The 24,294-nt window shown below is 39.4% G+C and overlaps 1 protein-coding gene across 1 annotated transcript in view; it reads right to left on the minus strand.

The window, feature by feature from the left end:
• Positions 1–3,853, minus strand: part of ank1b (ankyrin 1, erythrocytic b) — a 102,403-nt gene extending 98,550 nt beyond the window's left edge. Inside the window, exon 1 of the mRNA XM_074618830.1 lies at positions 3,614–3,853. The gene's annotated coding sequence lies outside the window, so the exon portion shown is untranslated. The remainder of the gene's footprint in view (positions 1–3,613) is intronic.
• Positions 3,854–24,294: the final 20,441 nt, after the last annotated feature.

Here is a 24,294-nt window from a genome sequence, read left to right on the forward strand (position 1 = left end):
ATCACCTGCAAGCAGTGTCAGAGGGAGCGGGACCCTGCCACCCACCAACAGTACTTTGGGAATTGGTACTGCCAGGCCACAGCCACCGTGACTCTGGCTGAGTGGAGGGCTGCACTTGAAGCCCGGGGATATGGCACAAAAAAAGATACTCGACCCTGATAACTCTGTTCACATTAGCCTATATTGTATTGTATTATATACTATTTCATATACTGTATTGTATTCTAGTAATATAGTATTAATAATAATCTATTATATTCTATTATACGATACTATATTCTATTCTATTCTATTACATGGTATTATATTATATTATATGGTATTATATTATATTATATTTTATTATATTGCATTATATTATATATATATTATTCTAGTAATAATAGTAACAATAGTATTTATAATATATTTTTTTTATTGTATTATATATATATACATATATATTCTGTTCTATTTTGTTCCATTACATTGTATTCCTGTTGATTTTATTGTTGATAAATGTATATACCACTGATTGCACTGATTTTATTACTGTACTGTTTTTTAAAATTTGTTTATAATAAATATGTTATTAAGATGACTCAATACAAGTGTTCTTTTTCATTCAAATACAATGTACAGCATACCACTGAATTATATTATATACAATAAATATATATATACTCTTCTAGTAATAATAGTAATAATAATAATCTATTTTATTAGCCTACATTATATTAAATTATATTATAATATTATATATAAACTATTCTGTCCTGTTCCTAAATGATAGGCTATTAATTAATCACAATGGCAAGTGTATAAAGTTAATAGTCAATGCTTGTGATAAACAAAATAATAATAATCTATTTTATTAGCCTATATTATATTAAATTATATTATAATATTATATATAAACTATTCTGTCCTGTTCCTAAATGATAGGCTATTAATTAATCACAATGGCAAGTGTATAAAGTTAATAGTCAATGCTTGTGATAAACAAAATATTGTAATATTTACATACAGCACACACTGCTTAATTTCTACCATAGATTAAGCACAACAGACAATATTAACACACCGTTTGAACCGCCTTAATAATAAAGCCAATTACATCTTTCATATCATTACAACACGGGATACGAGGCGATGATCATCAGCCGTGTTTTGGTAGCGCGTTAATGTTACTATTTATAGCATTAATAGCTCGACGATCTGCGATAATAAAGCCAATAGGAAATAGCGATAATAATGATAAATGACCGTCATTATAACGGCAACGATAAAAGAGCCACCTTAGAACCATCTATGCATGTGTGTTTGCTAAATATTAATGGCATGAGGTTTGGGTGACACGGGTTTCGAGGCGAGGATCAGCAGACATATTCTGGTAGTGTGCTACTATTTTTAGCAACCGTAGCACGACCAACGGGCTACTTCCTTGGCGCAGTGGCCAGCAGATCAGACTGTGGTTGTACTGGGCAGCTTCCAGGTGTGAATGTGTGTAGCCCGTCTACCCTCTATGTATGTAGATGGGGCCCTGAGTTCTTTTCCCCTATTAACTTCTGTAGGGTAACTCTGATTTACTTAATGTTATTTATCTTGGGTCACTATAGAAATAATTGAGTGTACTAACCCTTTAACACAATGTATAAGCACCACAGTCCATATAAGCTATATACCCTTTAACCTCTGAAATAATAAACACACCCAGAAACCGTTTTAAAATAGAAATAAGGAATTTCTTACTTTAATTGTAATAATAAAAAAAACAACCTTAAGTGATTTTACTTTTCTTTCTTAAACAAAATGTTAAACAAAGCTCCACTTAACATCAATCACACTGTGTATACACCCATATTCACACACTAAGCCGGCAAAATATCAAATAAAATCGTTGCAGGCCTGGTTCGCTGCTTGTGATCGTTGGGACCAAAAACTTAGAGGTCACTTCACTCAAACAGGAGCATAAACAAAACGAGAGCTGCACGCAGCTATGAAAGGGCCCTCGCCCCTGCTCGCGGGTCGGGGTTGCTGGCGGGACGCCGACCGACGCGAAACCGAAACTCTGACGAGCGCCACGACGCCTGCCGCAAGGCTCTACGACAAGCGGTTCACAAGTTATGAAGGGGGGCGGGGCTAATGTGTAGGGGGCGGGCATAACATTCACCAATGAAACAGGCACTCTCTGCTGAGTGATATGACACTTCCCGCAAGACTCTACGACAAACGGTTCATGAGTTATGAAAGGGGGCGTGGCTAATGTGTAGAGGGCGGGCATAACATTCACCAATGAAACAGGCACTCTCTGCTGAGTGATATGACTCCTCCCGCAAGACTCTACGACAAACGGTTCATGAGTTATGAAAGGGGGCGTGGCTAATGTGTAGAGGGCGGGCATAACATTCACCAATGAAACAGGCACTCTCTGCTGAGTGATATGACTCCTCCCGCAAGACTCTACGACAAACGGTTCATGAGTTATGAAAGGGGGCGGGGCTAACGTCTTGGGGCGGGGCTATGAGTATAATTTTTCATATACATGTCATCAGTACTGGACCACCATCATACCTGAGAGATTTGGGGCAGATCGGACTATGTACAGTTGAGTTACAATAACTGCCTGTTTCATGGCGAATGGCTCAAAATGGACGCCACGCCACGTTCCGCTCGTTAAGTGAAAACTCACGATTTTAATAACTTTTCATCCTCAAGGTCTTAAGATGGTCCTGACCAAATTTCAAATCGATCTGATTAAATCTGTAGGAGGAGTTCGTTAAAGTACGCGGCCTATAAAACGCTAAAAGTGACATGAAATCCAATATGGCCGACTTCCGGGTGGGCGGAGCTAATGAAACCCGATGAGGAATATGTTTCAAATGATGAGTGGGATATGCATACCAAATTTCATGATTATCGGATCAACTTTGACAAAGTTAAAATTTCAACGCGTTAGGGGGCGCTATAGAGCCGGCTAAACACACTGAGCCTAATGGCTATATATTTAAATAAAGTTCACAGGTGTCTATCATTTTGCCAAATTTCATGAGTTTTCGAGTACCTAAAGGTATGTTAAAAATCTGAAAGACATAAGGGGGCGCTAGAGAGCCAACATGCCACGACCAAGCAAAATTTCACCACTAAAATTAAGTAATTACTAGTTTGGATGTGCGTGTAAAGTTTCATACATTTTTGTGCATCCTAAAGTCTTCAAATATGCGTTCGTAAATTCTAAAATCACGCAGGAAATCCAACATGGCTGACTTCCTGTTTGCCGAAAAAATCTCAAAATCATTTAATCCAGGTATGAGGGCGTGAGCAATGACATACTTGAATTTCGTGAAGATCGAAGAAACTTTCTCTGAAAAACTGCGTACGTTAGGGGGCGCTATGGAGCCCCCTGGAGACACCCGAGCCCAGTCACTCCAGAACATTGAATTTCCCACCAGTTCTGACGCATACTCCACTTTTCGTGAGTTTTGGGGATGGCTAAGGTCGTCAAAAACGCGATATTCCAGCAGAAAAAGAATAATACCCAGAAAAACAATAGGTTCCTTGCACTTCGTGCCAGGACACCGTTGGGTCCTGGCACTTTCGTGCTCGGGCCCTAATAAAGCAGGGTGGTGGGTACCTTTCTTGTAGTTCTGTGGTTCTCCTTAGATGTTACCAGGAGGTCAGCACGTGGGCATAATCACGGAGTTTGGTGGTTATCCATCGTTGCCAGAGGAACTCTGAGCATCCCGGATGGCTCAGAGCGCTATCTGGGTGTTGTTTCTAGCTTCAAGGTCGGAAATAGTCCAGACGAAGCTACTGTGTTAGCTAGCAGCAGCCGACAGTCTGTTCACCTTACTAATTCACCACTCACTTAGTTAACGAGCGGCCTCATACAACTTCGGGTAGAAATTCTCTGTAACTCTGTCACTGTGCAAAGCATGTCCTCTTGGAGATTCTCTAGTTGACAAACTCAGATATGTTTAGTACAAACTTTCTCTGCAAAACTTCGGAATTCCACCTCAAAACGGGCGCATCACCTCGTTAACTCCTTTTTAGCTCTTCCTCCTCTCTCTCTCCCATGCCCTCTCTGCATGAGAGGGCATGCACGTGATTAGATACACGGAAAGATACCACTCTATCAAATTAAAAGCTTCATCAAAATGAAATAAAAATACATGCATGCATTTTTACCATTCTTAACATTTTTTATCCCATGAACTCAGCATTTTAACACACAATGACAATTATGTTTTTTAACCATGCTTTTTTAAAGGGACTATTTGTAACTTTCAGAAATGCTTCTTAACAGCGACACCTGTGGCCGTGAAATCAACGAAAGTCAGCATCAGGCTCGCGCTTGCTCGCTCTAAATATACCTGAACGAGCATCGCTCAAAACAGTGAGGCGACACACGTCAGCTAAAACCACAATATCACTCTATATTTCAGCTGCTTGGCAGTAATGTTAGCTGACCAGACGAAGGTCTCTCCATGAACATGATTTAGATCTGATCTTAGTGTTGGCTTTTACTGCCTCAGCGCAGGCTGATGCAGCGGGGCTCTGCAGCTTGTCTCCTTGCTCTCTCCGCCCGCAGCCGGAGAGAGCAGGGAGACACCGGCACCCGGTCGGTAACGAGACGATAACGTTACTAGTTGAGGAGCTCCGTCACTTCACAAGACACGGGAAACCTCTGTTGGTCTGCTGCATTTATTTCTGCACAAACGTCCACTGTACGTTCACTAGATATTCTCAGAGCTAAACTAACTCTTCTGCAGTGTGGAGTGAGCGCGCGTTCACGTCTAGAGGTGGAGCGAGCTGAGAACGCGCGCGCTCTCTGAGTGAAGGCAGGCAGGCAGAGTTGGAGAGGCAGCGGCCACACGCGAACGCGCATATGCGAGCGCGCATGTGTGGCGACCCGCTACATTTATACGCTTAAAAAGTTACAAATAGTCCCTTTAACAAACCTTATTTATTTATTTATTTATCACAGACAACTATTTATGTATGCATAATTTTAACTGGGCTACATGTGTAACTGTGTGAATGTGATAAGGGCGTTCCTGAAAAAGAGAGAATTGCTCTCAGTGAACCCCTGAATAAATAAAAGGTAAAAAAAATAAAATAAGGGCTATTAGAGTGTTCATACTGGGAAGTTGATTCACCTAAAAAAAAAATGATCCGCTGAGTTTCAGATGTGTCTTTCCCAATGTAAGTCTATGGGAAAATGCATGTTTGGGCCCAATGACATCACGTGACGGTCACAGAAGTTGTAGTACCGCCGTTTGGCCACTACGCAAGTTGGGATCAATGACTGGCGCTCTAGGTAGCTTGTGATAAAGGGTGGTATTTTTTGCTATTTTTTTGGTAACATTACCCAGCTTGTTAACTAAACATGAAGGTCATACAAGCCAGAGTTTAGTTTATAACTAAGATTACTATCAAATAATGGATGGGCAATACAAATAAATACATTAATAACTTGCTTACCATAATATCCTCGCATATACTCATGGACGTGTTATTATGTAATGTATCATTTTGAACCCGAATAATCTGCGTTCCTCAACACAAACCCATCGATGCCAAACCTGTGAAGGTGTGGTCTCAGCCTGTACTCTCTCTGTGAGACTCAACGACAGTATGAGTATAGTCATGCTGCCTCTGCACTGCATCACAGACCGGTACGGTAGCTGCAGAACTATTATAATGGGTGGATGCACATAATTTGCTGGGAAACAAGATAACTTTAAGCCATAAATCTAATGGCACTATAAATCTGCTGACAGTAGCCTAGAGAGGATTTTAGTGGTGACGTCACATACAAAGAAATAGAATGAGCTGGAGCAGATGGTGCTGGGATCTATCATTGATGAAAACAATGACGATACTGGTTCTGGGTCAGATCTGATTCCACCTGCTCCTCAGCCAAACTGTGGCCTGCTAAATATGGAAAATGATGAAGCAGCAAAAATATATATTTTCTGTTACCTGAAGAAGACTGACATCTATATGCAAAACAATTTGAAGGGGTTGTGTAGTGAAATAAGAAATGACATCATGATCTTTGTATCTGGAAATATCTGTCCGTCATGGTTTATTATTGTCTATAGGTCTTGAATAGGACTTAATTATGAGTAGACTCCTATTGGAATTGACATAGATGTGATTATCTTAACAATATAACCACATCAATACTGTGAGAAAGAGCAATACACTGACTGCTGGGAACTAGAAGATTTGACAAAAGGATGATTTTTTTAGTTTTTAAAAATGTCTGCTGTGTCAGCCACTCTAATATCTTTGGGCAGGGCGTTACATATTTTATAAGCACGATAGATAAAGGCACTTCCTATTTTCTCCTGAGTGCTTTTTGGGAATATTTAGCTTGCTGTGTAGAGGATGCCCAAGGATGTTGCATGACCCTGACTAAACAATTAAGCACTTAAAAATATTAAATCTAAACGAAACAGGGCAGTGATGCAGTGGCTTGCAGCTAGGAGTGAATTATGTGTAATCTCGCTGTTTATTTTTAGTTGCAACAGTGAAGTCATGCTTCATCAATAAACATATGGTATAGCATGAAAGTGTAATATTTATTGCCAGCATGTCACGCTCTACATTCCTGAGTAGATTAAACTGGTGATTCATGGTTCTACAGTGCTGAGATGTACAAGTACATCACTGCTATTAAAAGCCTGCACTGCAACATCTTTGACCGTCTCATGTCCACTGTGTTACATCACCATCTGGTGTTAGCTGGTTGTTAATACTACTCATGGAGTATTTCAATTTTTATTGTAAAAATCAGAAATTACAATGTGTGACAATATGGCATAACAAAGAAGATAAGGCATCAAACTGGTACCAAGGCAGGCATGTTTCCATCCTTATTAGGCACATACACTGTTATATCAGGACATATGGTAATTATAATAAACTCTAAAAGATAATAAAATAAAATGTTAAAAAAGACAATAATATAAATTATATAATTAATAACTTATAAATAATAAATAATAAATAAATCACATTTCTTAAACAAAAAAAATCCTGTATTAAATTAATTATATTAGCACATTTCTTATTGTTTATAATTTGGATAGACTTATAGTACTTTCTAAATTCAATTCTGAAGGGTTCAAATGATGGATGAGACCTTGAGAAATTGGCTTTAAGGATGTGAAATTTCCCCAATAAAATTAATAAATTGACAGTCTGCTGAATTTTCTGTTTTTTGTTTTCATAGTATAATATTACATCCTTAAATTGATGATTGGTTACTACTAATGGACATTTTCTCTTTATCTCCCTTTCTACAGACAGTTTTGCTTTTTTGAAAAGTTCGATTTAATTAATGTAATTGTGGAATTGTCGGAGGAGTTTCCCCACCCTGTTTTGCTTGAAAAACATCTTTGCATTTTTACATAAAAAAAAAAAAAATTACATTTGATGTCACAAATACACTGACTCACATATTTTTTATGTGATGATAAAAAACAGGATTTTGTGCATGCATATATTTAAAGTGTTAATGGCAAATGTCTTGTTTCAGGGCTACTTTAATTATTATTAGTCTGATGATTATTTACAATTACTTATCAATTTAAATTCTCTGCACAAACAAACGTTTTGGTGTGATTGTATCAACACAGAAAATGTGAATATGTCTAAATAAAGTGATTTACATTCTGTATGATTCCAACATGCTCTATAGTTTATTTTTCATAACATTTGGCTTTTTGTATTTATCTTTCATGTGGTTAGATGTTACTCTTTCTATTTGCATTTCATTGTTATTATTTTTTTTGTAGCACACATATTAATATTATGTTATGCGTACAGTACAGTATGTTCTTTGAATGTCCCTGAAATGCCCTATACGTTCTGCAGTGTCTTTCCAGCTGTGTCACATGCCATCTGGCCTAACTCCAAAGCAGACCCGGTGTCCACTGGTCTTTGCCCTTGATGATGACTTGCACTTCCCTCAGCAAAAAAGAAAAAAAAAAAAATCTGGGACTCAGCCAGTGCTGCTGTGTCCAACCTCAAGCCTATAGCCATCTCTGGAATAAGAAGAGAGGTTGTGAGTGCTGAAACGAAGGACACGTCTTTCTCTTCACCTTCATGTGATGTTTACCCTACACGTTGTTCTTGGAATGGACACCATCAGTTAAATGTTTCAGCATGTCAAATCATTTATTAATTAGATGTTCTTTTGTGTGTAGTGTACATGTGTTTGCTAGATTTGGAGATATATTTTATAACTTTTGGGACCTGAATAAAATTAAAAAAATTCAAGAAATATAGGTAGAAATAAATAGACTTTCATTGCAATTATATATTGACCTTTATAAGATATAAATATCAACTTTACATTTCATGTGGTAGTATTTCATAAGAGGGAGTGTCTCTGCTTCCTTTTTCTACTCCTACAATTACCATAGCAACTAATGCCACTACTGTACTATCACTATCACTGCTGTACTGGCACACACACAGTCCTCAACACACTTACACACTTGAAACTGTAGGTGTCAGCAAAGGTTCAACATATGAATCTACCACACAGGACATTATGGAGAAAGCATTTAGTAGGCATAGGAGCACACTCTGTAATATCTGCTACAAAATTACTTTTCTTAATCTTGCTCCTATTTCTTTTTCCTCGTTTTATGGGGGGTGTTTTCTTGTTTCACTCACTTAAAACTGCAATGTAGCTATGCAGAAAGCTATGTGACATTTGTATAACACAGTGGTTCCCAACCTTTTTCTCTTGTGACCCCTGAAAATAAAGCTTTGTCATCTTGCGACCACCCTCGTCACATGTTAGACATTTCACTCTGAGGTGGCCTCTTCAACCGAAGAGTGTTTTTTCCTTCTCAGATTTTTTTTTAATTAGTAAAATAACTCATTGATTATTTCTTCTGCTTCCCAAATCTGTTTACTCATGACTCAGATTTATCTCTCGACCACATGGGGGGACCCCGATCCCCACGTTGGGAACCACTGCATCTGAAGAAGTTGCAGTCAGGTACAATTTTCCAATTATTTGTAAGAAAAAAAAGGAACATCTAAAATATGTACCTGTTTGGCACCCCCTAAGATTTCCCAGCCCCCATGTTGGGAACACTGGACCATCTAATTAAGCAACCTCAGCGTAACAATAAGTTATTGTATAACCCTTTAAAGAACTGTATAGCTACTGTACTGCAGGTTCTCTTAAGCAATGCTCTGCAGGGTAGAAATAATACATCGCCATGTAAGGGCACCAATGCGGATACACAGTAAAAACAAAAAAGGCAATTTCAGTTTGCTCAGCACTTCAGCTTCTGCACCAGTGGACAATGGGAAGGTGTGTGTTTTTCATTCTGAGAAATATTTACTATCATGGTGTGGCAAAGGGAGAGAATGGACAAATAATAAAACTTAGATTGTGTGACATGATGCTGAGTTTGTCGATATTACGTTGAAATGGAGGGTTGATTTAAACCCACTGTGTTAACATACAATGCTATTGGCAGTCTTTTTGAAACATCTGAAACTGTTGCATTTTCAAATATTTATAGCAGCAGTGACAGAATTTTTTTATTCACATGACTGAAAATTACTTTTCATTTAGATTTAAGAGTGCTTAAATGTGTTAAATGTTATTATCTTAATGCTAAGCTAAACGTTTCATGGCTGTAGCTTCATATTAAAGGTGCTAAATGCAAGATTGGGAGCCTAAAGGAAACGCTATTGCGCCTGCTCTATTGGCCCAATGACTGCGGAAAATTGCTGGATGATCCCGGTAATTTTATACTCATAAATCTAAGCTTTTTTTTTGCTTCATGCGCCACTGAGCAACTTTCATAGGAATGAACAGGGGCACACCTCTGACGCTGTATCCAGTTCTCTTTATAGGCTACACCCATGGCACTAACATGCAATAAAAGGCACGCGCAACCAGCCCGGCTATGTCAACAAAGCACGGAGAAACTCGGATTACAACACATACAGAGGGGGAGCGACTTCATTCTCTGCTCGGGTAGACATTACTCCTCTATGTCTTTACATAGACAATAGCTGTTTGCTGCCATATAAATACTCTAGATATCGTATAGAGAACCTTTAAGCATACAGACACAAGAGTGACATTGATCTTCTCATCTAACTCTAATCTCAGAAAGCAAAACAAAACTTCAAACTATTTCTTTGAAGTCTAAAAATACTTGCTAAATTTAAAAACCTATGCAACATATTCTTGGGATGACTCCTGCATGTTTGAATTGGATCATAATTAGATTGGAGAAATTGACTTAATGCTGCCACAAAGAAAAACGGCTTCAGAGAACGACCCAAAATCTCTATATCCTTTTTACATCTCACACTGGGCATGACCGCTCCTCCATTAGCAATCATTGATCACTGGAGCTGGGCAATGCTAGACCCACTCTGTGAGAATCAAAGTGCTTGGGGGTGAAAAGCTTTTGGCGGACACCCAAAAATTATCTCAGAGTCACCCCTGTGGTAGCCAAGACGCCACAATACTGCAGACCAGCTTCCTGTCAAGGAGGAGAATAATGCAAACTTTCTCCCTTTCCATCTGAAATGCTGATGAGGAGACTAGCGCGGCGCACTGCAATTCTGCATCGCTTATAATACAGTCTCCTTTTTCATTGTCAAAGCCCTTTCCGTAAGCAGCTGATGATGGTGCAGCTTGCATATTTATCAGTTTTTAAACACACTTATTGGATTTCTCTTAACATCTCCCAGCAGCATCCAAGTTTCTGTTGGAGAACAAATATGACAAAGGTGTTGATTAACTCTTAAAAAATCACAATTGAATTCAGCACCAGATTAGTTTGTGTCTTTCAACCCCCGGAGCTGCAGCTTGGCCTCCCTCACCCTGCCGGGAAATTCTGCGACCTCTGAGGCTCGCATTACCTGGCATGGCCAGAGAGTGCAGCTCAAGAACACTTGAGGACAAGACTCGCGCTGCTCCCGATCAATGCTCATCGACTGGGCGCTCTTTTTTTACACGAGTTACATTACAGTAAATGTGTTTGCTTTGCAGTGGTTCTGCAAACTGCAACGGCAAATACCTTGTTCCATAGATTAGGAGGTGCAGATGAGATGTAGAGGTCTGATCCTCCTCCTCAAAAGTGCCTTTCTTTATTGCAGCTGTAATCTTGGGTTTATGTCATTCTGCGGCATGATGCGACATGACATGACATAATGCGATGGGAAGGGACAGGGCGTGACGGAATGTGATGGGATATGATGGATATGATGGATATGATGGGATAGGACATTTGGTATGTCATGATCTAACTGGAGGTCACATGACACGACCCCATCACCATACCCACTTAGCGACAAAAGCAATGGGGCCCCTAACTCTATAGTGTCGGTTTATGTGATATGCTAAGAAAAGCACAACCCATGACATGGAACAGTTGCACTTTATGTAACCTGACTAATGACTTGGTATTGTTACTGCCACCACCTGTTGATCAGTTGAAGAGGTTGAAACTGTATATAAAGTTGGACGACATGACAGCTCCCCAAAAGTGAAGCAAAAACATCTCGATCGCCCCCTGGTGGCTGGCTGCAGTATAGGTCATAAATCCCGCCCCCTCCATGTTAGTGGATGGGACATGGGCCAAACTAAAAAGTCAACCTCAAATACATTTGTCCCAAAGATGGTTTGTGTCATTTTAGGTAGTTCTTATTACACTGATGTATGTTCAAGTGTTAATTTTTCTGTTAAGTTTGGTTTTAATTAGTTATTTGATGCTATAAAAAGGGGGTGAGACGGCATGTTTGACAGCTGTCAGGCACGGCAATTGTACGAGTCTGTGTTACAGAACATCAGTCAATAGATACAACTGTGAGATGAGGATGAAAACTCAAACACAAATTCTACCTGAGGTCAAGGTTAGAGTGCTATACTCTACTCGTTGAAAGCCTCTACTCTCTGTTCTGTTCTCTTCAAACCATCTGTCACATGTGCAAGGCAAAATGCAATCTTCTCTACGCGACTTAGATTAAGGCCTTCTGTCTTTTGAAGGAATATCTCTTCCTTATCTATCATTAAATCACAGTAACATCTCCCAAACTATCCCTCACTCTCTGTGATGGCCTCATCCTTCTCAAAAGATGCAATCTAAGCCTCGAGTCTCTTCGCTTTTTCAATTAATCCCAAAGAACCGTCTGGCGCTGACTTACACAACACTGTTTTACCACATTAACAGTTCTTCTGGGATAACAGAATTTAATACATGCACTTTAAACAGTGCATCATTAAAGTTATTAAAGTTATTAAAGTCTGCTGAAAAAAACTTTCACCTAATTAAACACATTTAGATGATGTGCTTGCGTCTGTTTGAGGTCATTAGGTTTTCCTAACAGTGGAGGGGAGGGAGGAAGAGGTAATAAAGTTGGATTTGTGTCTGCTGCAGTGTTTCTTTAAAAGATAACATATTTATTGACTGTAGATTTGTAGATAATGCATTCTTTTTTCTGTTTTTAGGGCAGTGCAGTTTTGAGCTGACGAGTGGCTCAAGAAAACTCACTTCTCTGTTCCTTTGCCCCGTCTCGGCCTCACTGCAGAGACACAGAGGCAAAGAGGTAGAGAGAGAGACAGAGGGAGGCAAGGGTGTTCACAACGGGAGAGGGAGGGGGGGCAGAGTTTTGTGGAAGCGGGGAAGCGAGCTGCACTGCAGCAACTGGGCGTTGGCTCAGCCCACGGAAGGAGGCGGAAAACGGCAGAGGAGAGAGGGAAACAGAATAAGGGGCGCAGGCGAGGATTAGATATAAATAAACACAAAATGTCACTATAAGAGGAAGCAAGCTATCTTTGTATTGACAAAATATCCTCCAACGTATATGACAGAATGAATGAGTCAATTCTGGGTTAGGGTTATGGTTTAGTTATTCAATGGTGTAAAGTAATTAAGTATATTTAGACACTAGATTCAAGAACACATTTGAAGTTACTACTCTGCAAATTTGGATTTCCCATGCAAAACATAAACATAAAATATGCTACATAAATTATAGATAAAACTATGCAACAGTAATTATGAGTAGAAATAGTATACATAATGATTTAACACTGTGAAAGCAAGTATTTATTTTTGAAACTTTGAGCACATTTAGCTGATAATATGTATGCAGTTTACCTGAGTAAAAATTGTCTGACTTTTACTTAACAGAGTATTTTATTACCGTCATTTGTACTTTTAATTCCATGTAAAGGATCTATAGTATTTCCCCCACCATTGGTTAGTTCTGCTATGGGTTAGTGTATACTGAAGGGGAACTTTTATTTCAAATTCTACCCAAGATGTCAAAGTTTTCCAAAGACAATAAAAATATCAGGCTGTAGGGAAACAGGTATAAAATGATACCGAAAAATAGATTTATTTTATGTAATTGTGTCACACAAAAAAACATCATTGCAGATACAGATTATAGTGTATTGATATACTGGAGCGTAAAGGGGAAAAGTGACTTAACAGAAAATATCATAGGAAAATCAGGGTAAAGCTGGTGTTTGGATTTAGTAAACTAATCTGAAATTTATTTTTGAACAAATATTTGTGCATTAAAGTAATTAGAAGGATCCATATTTGCTAGATTTTTTTCACCTCCTTGTTTAAACTGCTGTCTGCTGCTTTCTTTCTTCTTTCCTTTGTGGGGTCATTCAGTTCACATTTTCGTGTCTCTGTATAATGTCAGTTTTTATTTGTTTGACTTTTAGTTTGGGTTCTATGTCCATATCTAGTACTTTACTAATGTTGCAAACATCTAAAACGTCCTTTTATACTTTAGTATGGACACTAAAATAGTGAATTAATTGGACTTGAATGACTAAACTGCTGTGTCACTGTTCTTATACTGTGCATGCTTGAGTGTATTAGCTATAGTTCAAATGAGGACACATCCCAAGCTCACTCCAGCTGTCAGGCTGTAATATATAAAGCTTTAATGTGCAAGCAGCGTCCTCATCATCCAACCCTCCGTAAGAACGGCAATATAATGTTTATGACCGTAAGCATTTTTTTTAGCCCCTCTTATAGAGGCCTCTCTCTCTCTCTCTCTCTCTCGCTTTTCCTCTGCTGTCCCGCTTCTCCTCTCTCTATTTATGATTCTCTCTCTCTCTTCCAGTCTCTCAATCTTTCTTTATCCACTTCTCCTCTTTTCTTTCTTCCTCCCTCCCTCTCTCTTCCTCTCTCTAGGCCAGGAAAATGTGCTGTGTCTGCAGGGAGGTTATTTGGTGCAGGAGACGGGGAGTAATTGATAACGGTGCTGCTCTCGCTATCAGGAGAGCTGTGTTTGCTTTTCAAAGAAAACGAGACAGAGACAGAAATACGGTGGAATTGCAAGTGAGAGGGATAAGAAGGTGACAAACTGAGGAATATAATGTCAAAGGAAGACTTATTTACTGTTCTGACCAGACTCCTTTTCAGTTGTTGCTTACGTGAAGTCAGACATTTCTTATTAGTCATCTACCACTCAACCACCTGTTATATTATGTATGAATGTGTGTTCACCTTGTGTATGCTTTATATACTATTTCCCATGGCTGATTATAGTTTTCCAAGGTTTTTGTGTTCATCGGCTCGCTGCAACTATTTTCTTGACTCAAACTATAACTTTTTAAAGGGGACATATCATGCTCATTTTCAAGTTCAGACTTGTATTTTGGGTTTCTACTAGAACATGTTTACATGCTTTAATGTTTAAAAATCACATTATTTTTCTCATACGGTATGCCTGAATATACCTGTATTCACCCTCTGTCTGAAACGCTCCGTTTTAGCGCCTGTCTCTTTAAGATCCCCTCTAAAGAAAAGCCCAGTCTGTTCTAATTGGCTTGAGAGAAAAATAAAATATGGTGCACCTTTGCAAAGATAGTTCTCAAGCCGGGGTTGATATATACTAATGAGCCTGCATGTGACATAGGAAGGGGAGCCAAATCTGAATGGCTTGTTGAATCAGATGTTTTCTGATTTAAGCAGCCCACAACAAAAACTGACTGGGTTGTCTTATTTCACAGTTTGTGGGGTGGTAGTAGGCACTCCAGATACCCAAGCACTGTATGTACACAAGCACTGAAAAAGTGAGTTTTTCATGATATGTCCCCTTTAAACAATTAAATGTCAACTAATTAATTAAACTAAATAGTGTTCATTCATTGAGTATTTGGTTTTTAGACTAAGTACAGTCATTAATATATATTTTGATAAATATATTTACACACCTTTGTGTGATGGGATAGGCTCCAGTACCGTAAGCAGTTTATAGCTGCAGTAGGCAGATTGTTTTTGGCATCATTGGCCAAAAAATCCATAATAACCTTTCATCATATTGCAATTCAAATGATCTGAGAGAAGACTAGACTTCTGCACCTCCTCATGGCTCTGTTTTCAGGCTTTAAAAAAAATCTAGCCCGTGAAAGTCAAACGGTCAAACTAGGCGGCGCTGATAAAATATGAATCAGATCAGGGATTTTTTTTTGCAGATTACCTGTTTCATGCACTGCTGTCAGGATAAAGTGACCGTTTTATGAAAAAAAACGTTCTTTTTTAATCATATTGGCTACAATCTGCCGACTCCAGCTTGAATGAAATGTATTATAGCATGTATACTTTTACAAATTTACACTAAAAATATACTTACAGTATAGAAAAATATATTACTGTCTCACTGTGTGCATTGCAGTAGATTTTGTGGATCTTGACGATTGAACTTGTATAAAAATGTATTTGTGGCACTAACGTCATCAGTCCTAACAATATCAAAATGATTACAATGAGACTCAAAATTATTGTTGTCATATCTGCAGTGTTTTTACCTGCAGTGTGATGCAGAACTGAATCAATGTCGACATCCCACCGCAGTGATACCAAACACTGGGAATCTGATATGTGGCATTTAATACTGCAGTGAAACATGGTAAAGCAAATTGTTTCCCTTGTATATCTTGTCTTGTTATTTCAAAAATATCTCTCGCCTTGGATAACGGTAAAGCTATATTTATCAAACTTGCTGCAAGGAAAGTATGATTTTTTTTAAAATTCAACACAAACTAAAAAAGAAAAAAAAAGATTCACATCTTATTTTCTCTGTGATCTGTTGTTGATGCAGTCGATTACAATTCAGGGTTTTCCAGCACTGATGCACGACTGCACCAGACCTGCTTCAACACTGAATGTGCTTTTTAAATATTGATGAGATATTCTGAGCTAAATCCAGGCTCACTGTGGCCTCATGTTAGAAAATATAACACCCAGAGAGGTATAAAGGCAACCACTATAATATACTGAGAGCATAAACATGTACACTGTACTGTAGCTGCACAACAAGGTATGAACATGAGCACAGACGTCCTGGCACATAATGCACAACCAACGCATACATTATATTGACATGCATTACTTTACTGGAGGCTCAAATATATTCAATCATGACTGTAAATTTTCATATTTCTGCGTTTTTTTGTCTTTATTAATTTATTTTAGTTCTCTTTGACTTTAAAGAGCTCAGTCAGAGTAAACAACAACAAGTTGAAGGGACAAAAATAACAAAAGCTGCAACCAAGAAGAAAGACTTTTGGGACTTTCACGCTCGTCCTGCAGCCGGGGAACATTTGCCACACCCAAAATGCAAAAAAAACAAAACATCCTATCACCCCCCCCTCCCCTCTCCCTCTCCCTCTTCAGAGGAAAATGAGATATGCTGATGAAGCTGGCAGGACTCTTGTGGCTGAAGAAGAAGAAGCATTTTGGCACTTCTGAGACATCAGAGTGAGTCAGGCAACCCGAGGGGGGGAAAGCCTGAGATATTTCATCTCTGTCTGGTGTTTTAACTGCGCTTGCTTCTCTCTTCCTCGTAGAGTATGTTCTCAAAAAAATGTGTCTCATTTCAAGTCGTCTGACTCTTTTGCGTCTCTGATACTGCAAACCCAGTGTTTTCTCTAAGAGCTTCGAGGGTCGACGAGCTCTTTTTGTGTTTGTGAGAACTTCTTGGAATGCTGTTTCTGAGGTGTTTTTTAATTGAATTTAGTAGAACTGTAATAAGCAAAACCCTCTGTACTCTCTGTAAAAACAATCTGCTGTCTGAGTGCTCTCAGTTTTATTTCTTAAAGTGTTTCGAGAGGGCAGACATGACTGCTATCCAGTTAATTTCAAGCCACTTGCTGCACTGCTGTGAGCCAAAAATGAAACAAGTCAATAAATGGATGTTGGGAAGTAAATAACTAAGTGGATCAGAAGTGGATTGAAAAACTTGTAAGCATGCTGCAAAATAAAAATGTTCCTGGACTGAATTCTATTCCTGCAGCCTATCAAATAATTAATTTATTTGGTCTGTAAAGCTCTTTCTAACACTATTTAATGTTATTGAATTCTATTAAAACATGTTTTTTTCCCACCAGGTAGTTCCAGTTATCCCATAAACAGGAGGGAGGACTGTAAAAGTGTACATAATTTTTTTCCGGTGTGCAGCAGTTTCCTTTTCACAGCCTGTGTCAGTTTCATGAAATATGTAGAGTAAAGCTCAGTCATTGCCGCTCACCAGTCGGGGGTTGTGTGACTTTGAGCTTCGTGACCCAAACCAAAGAGACGGCTTACTCAACCGTGATACTACTCTTACTCTGTTCAGGCCTGACTGCCTTACAGCACAGTTTGTAGTATGAAAGGGGAGGTTAGTGTATTATAGAGAGGAAAAAAAGCAACACAGTCATGCTTTGAATTTCTTCAAATGATGTGTGTGGATGCAGACATTTGTTGAGTGAATCATCCCTAATGTTATGTTGCCAAACGATGCCCATTAACCTACTGTACATTACTACGATGAACATGTGGTCAGGCTTTTATGATGTGTCATACTAAGAGATAGTACGAGAATATCCATACAATATTTTCTGCTTCTGGATCTGCCAAAGATTTAATAAACACACTGTATATTGAATGTTTCTCAACCTAACAAGTCATTAACAAGACATTGACCCCAACCCTCATCTGGCTGGAGGCTGAGGTCCCTCGGGACCAAAACCTCACGCCACAAAACCAATTTCTTCCCGACTGCATTCAGCCTCATCACCACCACTGACTCTGACTTTTACATCCCCTAGATAATCATTTGCACATCCCCATTTTTATTTTATATTACTATAATACCGCTAATAGCACTAATGCAGTGCCCGTTCGGAGCACGTGCCTGTTCAAAGTGCTGCTTCCATTGTTGTAAAAAAAACGAGGTATAGCTGCTTGTACATGCCAATTGTGAAGTTGACTGGATGAACGGTTCTCGAGATATACGAAGGGCAGTCATACATAAATACACAGATAGACAGAGAATACTTCCTTTATAGTTAGATGTTGATGCTGCTACAGCGCCACCTATAGGCTAAATGGCCCCAAATTTACCATGGTCACTCAGACTTCATATTTACACCTGTCCACCAAATGTGGTCCCAATTGCACAACGTGTTAAGGAGATATGACATTTTTTGTAATATAAGCCTTTCCCACAGCATTTGAGCAAACTGGGAGGGCCAGCTACAGCAAAGCTGTATGGAACATCGAAAATCCAAATGATTAAAATCAATTTAGACGTAAATGGGCATGGCTTATATGGATAGATTCGTCTGGACCCACAAAATCCAGATAAAAAAACATTTGTTTTTGAAACTTTTGGTTAAAATGTTACAGGCCAAAACGTTCAAAAATGGTCAAAAAACATCATTGTTCTAGCGCCACCATTTGGCCAAATTGCACCACATTCAACACTGCGCTCCTTTCGGTGCCCAGCAATACACCTGCCAAGTGTGAAGTTAATCGGAAGGACGGTTCTCGAGATATACGAAGGACATACGGACAGAGATTCCTCGCTTTATAGTTAGTCAAAAAGTCAAAATCCTTGTATGTGCAAACCAATTTGGTTTGTTTCTGATTCTGCCAACATATTTAACATACCAACATGGCTATTTACAAGAATAAACTACTGTAAGAGACAACCATCATAGCAAAATGTCTTAAATCATTATTAATATAATATAATTAGTTACTGTATGTAATCATCATGTCATCTAAAAAAAAAAAAGAGACAGAACACATGTGGAAATCTGTGTTTGCTGCATCTGTTTCTGTCTCCTTCAAAATGACTAACAGAATGCCCCTACCCCCCTGATAGTGTGTGATACTTTAAATGAGGACCGATGCAAAACATTAACTTAATAAATAGTTGCATCTATTAAAATTGCATAGGCTGCTTAGGGTGCTTTTGAATGGGGTCCCCCAGGACCTCAATACAAAAGCACTAATTAAAACAGACACAGAAAACGATGATATGAAGTCATTAGGAAACATTGAATGACAGAGTCATGCAAAATTGCAATAATAGAATAAAGCACCTGTGAGATATGACAAAAGCCTCTGGGGGGTCTGTGGGGACCCCAGTTGGCAGGATTCAGGTTAATCTAAAAGTCTAACTTTGTGAAAACAGGTGACAACAATCTGCCTTTTAGGTGAGATTAGTGGAAACAAACATCTTCCCATTATCTTTCTCATATCAAGTGACACTAATCAGCTGTTTCAAATTTGCAGTTGGGGTGCTGCAGTAAGAAGCTCGGCTCATAAAAGGACTACAGTGTTTATAATCAGATTTAGACTTTGTTGTCCTTGAAGGGAAATCTTGCAAAAAAAAAAAAAAAAGCAGAGAGCAATATACATTATAATAAAAACCGTAGTTTATATAAGCCTTATAAATGTACAAATCGCACAACGGAAAGAGGAGTGGTTGTGCGACTGGGCGAAGGTGGGGGCAACTGCAGGAGTTTTAAAAAATTCAAAATAGAAAAAGGGAAGCACTAACTTCAAGGATTTTCATGTGAGAGCAGAGCTGAGGCACAAAGCTGATGCAAGGTTCCAACAACCATGAGTCATCTCCATTAGGGCGGCACCCTCCCTCCATCCATCCACCATCCCTGCTTTCCTTTAATGCGTCTCCTCTCTGCATCTCATGATAGTTTTTCTTAGATTGAGAGTGAGTGCGCCGAGTACCTATATAGTAAGATCTGCATTAACAAGTAAAAAAATTTATTCATGTATAATGTAGTGTCACATATAGTTTCAAGAGCAGACCTCAGGAAGATGCTCAGTACTGTAAGGCTGCGAATAAGGGAAAATACCCTAAATGTACATGCCATGAGAAAAACTTTGAAAAAAGATTGTATTTGAGGATCAAGCAGCATACTTTACTTCTTTGCCAAACCCTGTATATTTAATACAAACTATTTAATAGCCAAAGTGTAAGTTTGTGTAATTTGCTGAGCTGCCTTTAGTAGTACAAATACAGCTTTACAAATGGGTTGAGACTGTATTAATTTGTATGCAAATATCAAAAGGATGATAAAGAGATACAAATTAAAAGTAAGGCGATAAGGGGACAAGTAAAAGAGAGATAAAGAGCAAAGAAAGAATGAAAATAACAGACTGAGAGGAACTTTTCTACTTCAACCGTCACTGGCATTAAAAAAACAAAAAAAACACTGAACATGAAACACACCCACACAAACCTTTGTGCATACATACTTGTGTGGATGTTCAGTGTCAGAGCACATTCCAGTGGCGGAATCAAGCTGTCTGAGGGGCAGCAGCTGCATGAGGTGGGGCACCAGCGTGGATAATGTTTTCTAGCATGTAGGGCAGTCTTTATGACACTTTATCGTGTTTTCTCCACTGGAAAGGCGACCTAGAGGTCATATTATTGTGTTTTCCCCACTGGAAGGGCACCTTAGAGGACGCTTTATCATGTTTTCTCCACTGGAATGGCACCCTAGAGGACACTTTATCGTGTTTTCTCCACTGGAAGGGCACCCTAGAGGACACTTTATCGTGTTTTCTCCACTGGAAGGGCACCCTAGAGGAAACTTTATCATGTTTTCTCCACTGGAAGGTAACCCTAGAGGAAACTTTATCATGTTTTCTCCACTGGAAGGTAACCCTAGAGGACACTTTATTGTGTTTTCTCCACTGTAAGGGCACCTTAGAGGGTACTTAATTGTGTTTTCTCCACTGGAAGGTCACCCTAGAGGGCACCTTATCATGTTTTCTCCACTGGAAGGGCACCCTAGAGGACACTTTATCATGTTTTCTCCACTGGAAGGGTACCCAAGAGGAAACTTCATCATGTTTTCTCCACTGCAATGGTACCCTAGACGGGACTTTATTGTGTTTTATCCATCATAGGGGTATCCAAGAGGGCACGTTTTGCTGTCTTTCTTTCAAACATGGGGGAACCCTAACCTCAAAGTGTCCAAATTGTCTTCACTTTCAAGTCTGACATTCAAAGCCGTCCTCACAAAGATAGAAGAACTAAACATTCATACATGCATGCAGACACACATGCTTGTTAAGGGCTAGCCCTTAGACCTAAAACTTAAACCATTACAGCAGCACATGTCTCACCACATCCCCTAAACATTAAATATTAAAAGGCAGAAAAAGGTGTGATGTTATTGCAGTGGTGGGGACAAAATCACAATGTATGGGGAGTTCACATGCTCTTACATGTCTCATATGCGATGGCAGAGCTGACACACAAGCTCACACACGATTATTTCTAGAGGCAGTCACACTAAATGGAGGGATTACATACTGTCTCAGAATACAAAGTGGTACTTAGCAGGATTGGCTACAGGCGCCCCACAATGACACCGTGTTACTGAACCTATCACTGTCTGTAAATAAACGTACCCTCGTTCACCTCCAGCCATTGTCTGAATCACAATTTAATGACAACTTTAATCCCATAGTCGGAGAAACGTCATTGAAATTCCCTTGATGGTCCTGGTGCAGAGAAGCACTGACAACTCAGAGGGTTTCTCAAACATTTGCAGGTACTTTAATACACAAAGCACACACTCAATGTAAGACATCTGAACTGTGAAAAAATAGACTACATTAGAACTACATTTCACATGTACAAGTACAAGTGCACTGAAATATAGTCATTTAAATGCTGTTGAAACAACGGTTAGAATTCACGTAAAGATGCTGAAAAAGCCTTTTACTTTAGAAACACAGTTACACCCAATTTTACTCTAGATAGCCGGACATTTTCTCACTTGCAAATCAACAAGAGCATTTATACTGTCCCACATTGAATGTTTGGGTGCACAAAGTATGTGACTTTGATACCAGAGACCACAGTTTCCATCTCAGGTTGCATCATTGCATGCAAATGTTATGTTAAATGTGAAGCGCTGCCATCCAGGTCCTACCTACAGCCAACGCTGATTTGTCAGCCCATTCTCATTCCCAAGCTGTTCATTCGTGTCCCGTTTTCAGAACGTTCAGTTTCAACTTCATTATATAAACTCTTTAAAGGACCAGTGAGTCACAATTAGGGGTATCTATTGGCAGAAATGGAATATAATATTTATAAGTATGTTTTCTTTAGTGTATAATCACCTGATAATAAGAATCATTTTGTTTTCGTAACCTTAGAATGAGCCGTTTATATCTACATAGGGAGCGGGTCCCCTCTCCACGGAGTCTGCCATGTTTCTACAGTAACCCAGAACGGACAAACCACAATCTGTTAACTTTTCCTGCTTGGACCGGAGTCAATAACATTACTTGCTCCGGTCACCGCTGCTCTCTCTCTCTGGCTTCACCACTCACTTCCCACGTACACTGTAGCCCTCCAACATGCTTGGCACACGGGAGGCTTCTGTTTGTTGCAATCTCCTCACCTCACCGCTAGATACCAGCAGATCCTACACACTGGACCTTTAAGGCCAACCATGCATTTTTTTCCTAAACCTAACTATGTGATTTTGTTGCCTGAACCTAAAGTGACGCCAAGGGTCGTGACAAAGCGGCAGTATGTGACGAATTGGGTAGTTTAAATTTGTTTTAACCATTTAACCTCTACCTTAGCCAAATAGTTTCAGTTGCCTAAATGTAGCCAGAGGTTAGTTGCTAATAGAAAACAGCCTTATGGAGCGCCTCGGTAGCCGAAACGGTTACAGTGCGTGCCATATAAACGGCTGCAACATCTCGGGTTCGATTCCAGCCGTGGGACCTTTGTTGCATGTCATACCTCTCTCTCCTTCCAGTCTGCCTCTACACTATCATCTGTCCAATAAAGGCGACAACGCCCCCCCAAAAATATGGTCTTTTTTCATTTAGATGTGAGGACTTGTGGAGGGCAACAGTTTAACAGAGACACAGACCATCCCCTTCACTGCAACAATGTTCTATTCATGCCGCAGCAACAGATACAGTTACGTAATGAGTTTTGAACGGATAGTTAGCATCCCCGAAACACACCCACCCACCTCAATGCCTCTGTTCTCCCTCCCTTTCTCTCCCTCTCTTTTTTCCTTGCTCTCCCCTCCCCTCCCTCCTCTCTCTCTCTCTCTCTCCCTCCCTCATTCAGCGGTATCATGATTCTGCAGCTCAACCTCTGCAGCATGACTCTGCGCCTCAGTCTGCCTCTCGAGCAACTCGTTGACATGTCGAAGAGAAACACTGGAATGGCTTTAAATAACTATGAGACAGACCTATAGTAGCCTATACATACCTCCGTGTGTTTTACCTCACACATGCACACAACAACAACACAACACACTAAGTGGTATTTGTAGTAGCACGGACAGTTTAATTCTTTCTTGCTGCAGTCATAAAGATGCCCTTGCACATAAATCAGGCAGAAATAGCGTGTAGTAAACAACATACAGCTGTTCCACTGGAGTTGTTCGAGGAAAAGAAGACCAGATGATGCCCTACAGCACCACATAAACAAAATGTTAACGCAGTCTCCCCAAAAAGCGTTACCTCACTCTGTTTTTATGCTTTATATCAGAGCAGCCCGTCACGACTCAAAGGAAACAGAGCAAAAACTGTGTTCCAGTGATTCGTGAGCATGCAAGTACAAAAGAGTTCATGAAAGCAAAAAAACAAAGGGCAAGAAAAAGATTAATCTTTTAAATGAAAGCACCAATTCTATAGTGAAGGCTGCCAGAGAAAGATGACTATCATTTCACTGACTTCCAACTACCATAACCCTGAGATTGATGTTTAACATCTTGAATGGAAATGTCTATACTTCACTGAGTGGTAATTTTGAACACTGTCCAGATGCAGCATCCCCCTCTCATGCATTATGAGTAACCAGTCGAGCCCATTCTTTAGTTGCTCCAGCGAGATTTCTTCAAGGACACATGCAGTTCTCTCATCTTGGGGACTTTTGTAGAGGTTATTTTATGTCTGTGACGAAGTCTGGAACGCTTCATTTCAAAGGTGTAAGAGAAGCTATACA

Source organism: Sebastes fasciatus, chromosome 19 (assembly GCF_043250625.1).
Source record: "Sebastes fasciatus isolate fSebFas1 chromosome 19, fSebFas1.pri, whole genome shotgun sequence".
NCBI lineage: Eukaryota > Metazoa > Chordata > Actinopteri > Perciformes > Sebastidae > Sebastes > Sebastes fasciatus.